The sequence below is a fragment of the Lutjanus erythropterus genome, chromosome 18, assembly GCF_056507025.1.
Source record: "Lutjanus erythropterus isolate fLutEry1 chromosome 18, fLutEry1.hap2, whole genome shotgun sequence".
Lineage (NCBI taxonomy): Eukaryota > Metazoa > Chordata > Actinopteri > Lutjaniformes > Lutjanidae > Lutjanus > Lutjanus erythropterus.
The window spans coordinates 6,727,501-6,734,393 of NC_139334.1; the positions used below are offsets into that span (position 1 = coordinate 6,727,501).

Genomic DNA, 6,893 nt, shown 5'->3' on the forward strand with positions numbered 1-6,893 from the left:
TCACCCGCTTATATTAGAGTTCAGCTGACACTAAATCTCCACATCTGACACTAAAACGATACACTGTAATAGTATTTCTCGTTATGTGACTTTTTGTGTGTGTAAAACTATACAGCACACAGCACAATGCTAACCTTTTTTATGTGATCATTGCTGCTATAATTATGCTATCACCAGTTTCACCAGTGCTCCCATTTTAATATTATAAGCAACAGAGCTGACTGGCTCATTATTAAAGCTCGTTACATTTTTTCTGATCCCCGCTTTGCAATCAAACGTACAGCAGAATGGACTCATCCAAAAACAATTAATTTTTCGGATGAACCCCAAAAAAACCGGGCCCCGTCTGATTAATTATAATTCCCTCCTAAAAATTCATGCCCACGATTGTTCCCAAATAAGTGAAGAAAGAGCTTTTTATATTCTTGATTAAATAAATCTTTCGATTGAATGCACAAATAAGAATGCCGCAGGAGAATCCATAATAATGTTGATCATTCCCCTCCTTTAATCGCTGAATTTCAGCGTGTTTGGATGCCTCAGGCGGGGAGTTAGTCTTTGATAAAGGTAACCCCGCCTGCCTCAGGGTGTCCGTGATAAATGTACAGAGTGACAAGACCGATTTCCTCCCTCTATGATTAAAAGCCTATATATAATATGCAGGTAAAGCGGGTCCGGTTTATTTATTATGGGGGCTAAGCCATGGCCTGGGGAGACTTGGCTTCAGGGTAGAAATCATTTTGGAGCCCGTTTGGATTTTTTTTCCCCAGAAAATCCAGCCACCTTTCCCTCCCGGGCAAAAGTCTTTATTCGTCTCCTTTCCTCTAATGATTAAACATGTCACGGCGAGATTATAGCAGTGCGCCCATGCCCCGAGGAGATGCCTTCATTTGTTAAACCACCAGTTTATTTGTAACGGTGAATTTCATGCCACGCTGTGCCATTCGCCTTAATCTTTTTCCATGTAAGACGAATTGCTAAAAAGGGGTTTATTATTTTTTAATCACTTCCCATTTCAGCATCGCAGTGACACTGGCAGAGAGGAGGGGAGAGATGGCTCTAAGACTTCTTCAGATAAATCAAAAGGAACAACTATTATTTGGAACATTTGGATGAATACATAAAATAAACAAATAAAAAATAAATAAATCATCCTCTCCAGGAGAACCAGAGCTGCACCGCTCTACATGGCACAAGTACAGACAACTTGTCCTCCTTGTTAGGCAGCCTGTGTGTGAGTGCGGTAATAACATGAACAGCTGTTGACATCTGTAGAGCTCTAGCGGTCTCTACCGGCACATTTAAGAAACAACAGGGGGTGTCTTATTGTTTGCACTCAATTAGACAACTTATAATAGCCAATAATGTTTCAAATATAGGCAGAAATCAGACACATTTGATGGCATTTAAGGAATATTTGCTCGTCTTCATCCATGTTCATCCTACATTTAGACACAGAGTTGTTCTTGAGTGAAATAAGGTATGGCTGGTGTAACTTTGTGAGTGTCTTGTCTATAATGTGTTATTTTTTATAGAGTTGTAACAGTTATTCAGTTATTCAACAGTCCATCCAAAGAAAATTAATCACCAACTTTTTTTTGATGCCATTAATCATTTCAGTATTTTTCAAGCAAAAATGTCAAACATTTGCCTGTTCCAGCTTCTTAAATGTCAGGATTTGCTGCTTTTCTTTCTCTTTTATGATAGTAAATTAAGAGTCTTTAGGTTTTGGGCTCTTTGTTGGACAAAAGAAGCCATTCAAAGAGTCACCTTAGGGTGTGGGAAATTGTGATGAGCATTTTTCACATTTTATGAGATTTTATAGACTAAACATTAATCAATTAATACTGAAACCAAATTGCTGATTAATTGATAATGAAAATAATCCTTAGTTGCAGCCCTAATTTTTGATTGTTGGAGAAACCAGGATAACCTTCTCAGATTAAACATATTTTAAAATAATTCTGCTTTTATATGCTTCCAAATCATGCCATTCTCCTTGCTGAAAGTGCAGGCCACTCTCACAAGCACAGACTGCTCACGTGGGTGCGTAACGATCACCAACTACTGTGGGCTAAATACACACACAGGCCTACACTGTGAATATCTATTATATTCTAAACAGAGTTAAAAGATCAGGGTCATTCTACACTCAAGAAGTAAAGATGCGCGTAAAATAACAACAAAAGAAAATAAGCTGAAAAAAAAAACAGAAAATACACTGTATGCAAACTGAGTGGAGCATCACATTGCGCTTACCTAGACCGGAGGGGGGCTGACTGTGTAGCCAGCGTTAAGACAGCGCGCAGAGTTAATGAAATATCTCCAAATGGGAGTCAGGAGTGCGTGCAGAGATAAGCCTGATGTGGTTTATATACCCAGAAAGCAAGTGCTCCTCTTCTCATATTGTCCAAGAGCGTTTGCATAGCTGGCCAAGTGGCTCTGCTCTTGCTGACTCGCTCACATTGCATGGTGTTTGTTTTCCCCTTGCTATGACGTGAGACAAAATATTGGCCATATGTTCATCGGCAATAAATTGGTCTTGAGCGCAAACACTGCTCCCTGCGGACGCTGCTTTTAACCCGCACAACTAGTTTTCTGTCTTTGGGCTGCTTTTGGGACACGAAACTATCTGCAGTATAAATGTAGGTGAATGAATATTACAACAGCCTGTTTAAGAGATAATTGTGCGCCTATGGAAGAGCTGCTGGTTGATCTTTCTACTGCGGCCTATTATTCGTCACACAGGGCGCTCTAATAAATCGCTTGGTAACCAAGAAGCAGCGCTGTCCAGAGAGCAGATGTGGCATGTTATCCACGCCACAGTTGCGTTTACATTAGATATCCTGATACAATGATTGATAACCAAGGTCACAGTAATTCACAATGATTCGGGACCCGGGCATCTCCCATGAGGCGGACCACTAACACATAATGTTTGCTACATAGATCCACATGTGTCGACACTGAAAACACCCGCAACTGAGTGAGCCAAGGCCACAGAGGAAAGGGGAAAAAAGCATTAGCAACGCACAGTCAGAAAGACAATAGCAGCTGTAAATACCGAAATCTCTGCACAGTGATTTGATTATAGAATGTTAAAAAATAATAATCAGTGCCAAAAAAGGAGGAAAAAAAACACCAATAATAATTATTATTTGTGTTATAAAAATAGTTGCATATACTCATGCACGCATACATGTGTTTTTAAGCCACACAAATATTACAAAACATTTTTTTTCTGCTTCACGATATTATGACGTTATTACTACCACCTGTCTAGTTCTACACCTACTGTGAAATCCATAGTAAAATACAAATGAACAAAAACGGTAGTACTTCCACCGCCAGGACCAGAAAACAAATTAGTAAAAAAACAACCAAAAAAAAACAAAAAACAAAACGTCTCGTATGTGTGTATATATGTGTATATATATATATATGTGTGTGTGTGTGTGTGTGTGTGTGTGTGTGTGTGTATGAAAAGAGCTGCTACATGACTCACTTTTTTATTTTTAGTACTGTTTTTATAAAAGTCTCTGGATTCTCTCCTCAGCACATCTATTTACACCTGTTGCACGTCCACCTGCAACATTTCCCAGTATAGAAAACATCCTCTCCTGTATCAAAGGTCGAAAGAGTATCTGGCTGATGGTGTAGAGATGATGACAGGGAACGCCAGTAATTGTTGAGGAAGAAAGCGATGCGAGGCAAACACCAGTTGTGCTATTATGACACCTCTGGGGGGAGGTGGATAACTTAAATCAGGACAATGATTTTATTGTGGGCAGTCTGGAATCTATGCATGATAATAATGGTGTTGCCTGGTAGTGCAGGAGCGACCATCAATCAATAGCGAATACATTACTGATGGGTTTTTTTGTGCGAGGCCACTTTGCTGATGAAAGACCGAGATTATCCTCCCTGCCATCACTGCGCTCAAGAGTAGCGCTAAGACGCAAAGAATACAAATAAATAAATTGGCCTCATAGCTCGTTTGAAATTCCACATTAAGGCAAAGTAGTTAGTTAGAGTTGGAATGTATTCATGAGGTGCAGGCGAATGAGAAAAAGCTTTCCACTCAGCCGCTCTGTGAATACACTTGTGCTGTTTGAGATTTGCCACAAGTGCTCTGGGTGCTAAATACAAGACCTTCTGAAAAAGGATGGGTAAGATAGGCCTCGCCGGTCAAGCTATTATCAATCCCTGGCCTAAAGCCTGATGACTAAGATACTTCAGATGTAGTTAGCGGCTGCGTAAGGACACTGATGGCACGGCATTCTGAAATCAATCAGTTCAAGTTTTAATGTATCGACCACTCCAGGAGAACGAAAAGATGGAGAGCTTCTCGACACACAAATGCCAGGGAGACTGGGTTGATTTTCATGGAAGGTACACTTTAAAAAAAGTTTGATTAAACCTGAGGGCTCACTTGTAACGTTTTGAGACTCATACATGATGATAGCCAGTCCCATCAATTTGAAAGGCTTAGCAATTTTTCTTCACAAATACACGCACTTAAAGAGGTTTAGCATTAGATCACCAAAGCCCTCGGTGTTAAGGCGACTGAATGGGTGTTTTTTAGCCCTTCAAGAGATGTGAAGCTAAAGTAGAGGACATGAGTTGTTTTCCAACAAAGTGCCCAATTCCGCACACCAGTGAATATTACCATTTCTTAAATGACAACGGTACATTGTGAATTTGAGGAGCTGTGGAGTGTAGGGGCGATCGGCCTTAACATTTTTGCCCTGTTGTGTTATCTATTGGAGAGGAAGGGAGTGTGAGAGTGGTGCGTTGTGTCAGGGTGGAAAAAAAAGTTCCTTTAGAGCACTCATGAAATGTCTGGTATTTCCATCAAAATATTGGATTTATGGCTTGCGTGGAAGGGTTTTGTGGGCATTACTTGACACGAATAACTTTAGACGTGAATACCTCTTTTCCAGCGCTAAGCATCTGGTGCAAGGCCAGTGCTTGGCCTTGGAGAGCCATATAGCTGTTTGGAAACCCTGCTGCTGAGTCTAAAGGCCAAAAATACAGTACTTAGCTGACACATTCTGTAAGCATGTTAGCCCTTGTGGCATGTGGGCACAAAACAAATGCTCCAGTCAAGGTCAGATGCTTGAAAAGCTGCAAGCTTCAAATACTAACGTAGAATTGATCCAATCAAAAATCTCACTTAACTAGGCCTATATGTTGACTGAGTCAGGTGCCATAAGACAGGGCAGCTGATGTGAGAGCAGGCAGATAAATGAAGAAACTGGACTGTTTCCTCACATATGAAAGCTGTAAGATACTAGGAACAAATTGTAAAGCATCGACCAGATTGCCTACATGGCTGTGAGGCTGCTTTCCTGCCACATAAGTTGAAAGGCACACTATGTGGCTGTATGTGTAATAAGCAGGAGGGTCACCTGACAGGATCAATTCCAACACAGTGTACAATAGCCATCTTTCAAGGTTGAAAGCAAAGGAGGCATATCAAATCAGAGTTATGACCACTTCAACAATAAATTGCTTCCTCCATTGGAGAGGTCTTTTAAATGGTTGGAGAACCAAATTATCCAGTAAATAAAACCAACAGCTGAAGAGTGGCTCAAAATGGAGGTAGCCAGTCAGTGTAAATCTGCAGAACCAGAGGGAATTTATGAAGAGAGGAACTTAAGTGTAGAAAGACATGCATAGAGCAATAGTTTGGTCACATTAGTCTTTCAAGTCCTCTTCCATTTTTTGAAACAATATATGGTAGCACAAGTCAAGGTCAGATCATTGCAAGACAGGCGAGCTCGTCCTTGCCTTCCCTCCAGCTGCACAAAGTAGCTTTGGAGCAAAGATTCAAAGGCTTTGCAAGGATATTGACTGTTGCCTTCAACAGTGGGTCCACAGTGAAGTGGGGAAGGAAGAATATAACTCTTGCATTTGAATAGTCCTGCATGGACAAAACACGATGAATTAGAAGAGAGATGTCTCAAGGACATTTATTTCCTTGTATCTTAATGAAAACTACATACTGTATGTACAGTAATATCTGCCTCTATTCAAGAAACCTGACATTTTGACCAGGGCATGATGATGATGACAAATGATTGTTAATGTGGTGTATTAGTCCTTTATTTAGACATTCTGCAGGCAGAAATGTCAACACATGAAACTTAATCAGAGATACATGTAGTGAAATAAGTTATAGGGACAATCACTGTACACTAACATGAAATGTTCAGATTTGACTGCTCAGCCACTTTAACTTGAAAACCTGCATGACAGATGAACTGATTATCATGTGGGTAGACAGTGCATGCACACACTACTCTATTTGAGTCATAAAACATCATGTGATGCTGACATTACATGGGTTACCCACTACATCAAACTGACTTCAAAGCGTGGCACTCTAACTGGTGGCTTGTTGGGAACTGACGTTTGAAGGATCTTTGAAATACTTCCCCTGCATCAACCTGGGGCTTTACAGGACCAGAGTGTCGCATCACCTTCCCCTTCCAAGTTTGTAGGAGAACCAACGATGGCTGTGAAAATATCTAGAGCCAGTGTTTGGTCTGTTGGTTCTGGGTTACTGTAGAAACATGGAAGAGGACCCACACCATCTGTAGATACAAACAAATTCATTCTGAGGTAAGGAAAAGCACAAGATTCTTATTTTCAAATTATTATTCACTAAAGAAAACATACTTGTGAATAATGAATATTATATTCAATTGTTGCCATATTATGCCAATACATTTCCAAAAATCTTACAGACCACACATTTAAAACCAACAAGAAATAATTAATAAGTTGTTATAACACATTAGATGAAAAAGGCCAACACTGACTGGTTGTTTGCTAAATAGTGAGCCCACATTTATCTGTTCTGTTACTGTCTCACTGCTGACAGGTAT

At 40.2% G+C, this 6,893-nt stretch overlaps 1 protein-coding gene across 2 annotated transcripts in view; it reads right to left on the minus strand.

The window, feature by feature from the left end:
* nkx2.2a (NK2 homeobox 2a) overlaps positions 1-6,576 on the minus strand; it is a 24,378-nt gene extending 17,802 nt beyond the window's left edge. The window contains exon 1 of one of the 2 annotated variants that reach the window (XM_084742323.1): positions 6,359-6,576. The gene's annotated coding sequence lies outside the window, so the exon portion shown is untranslated. Of the gene's footprint in view, positions 1-2,259; positions 2,391-6,358 lie in introns of those variants that run through there. The other variant, XM_084742321.1, reaches the window with a different exon arrangement.
* Positions 6,577-6,893: the final 317 nt, after the last annotated feature.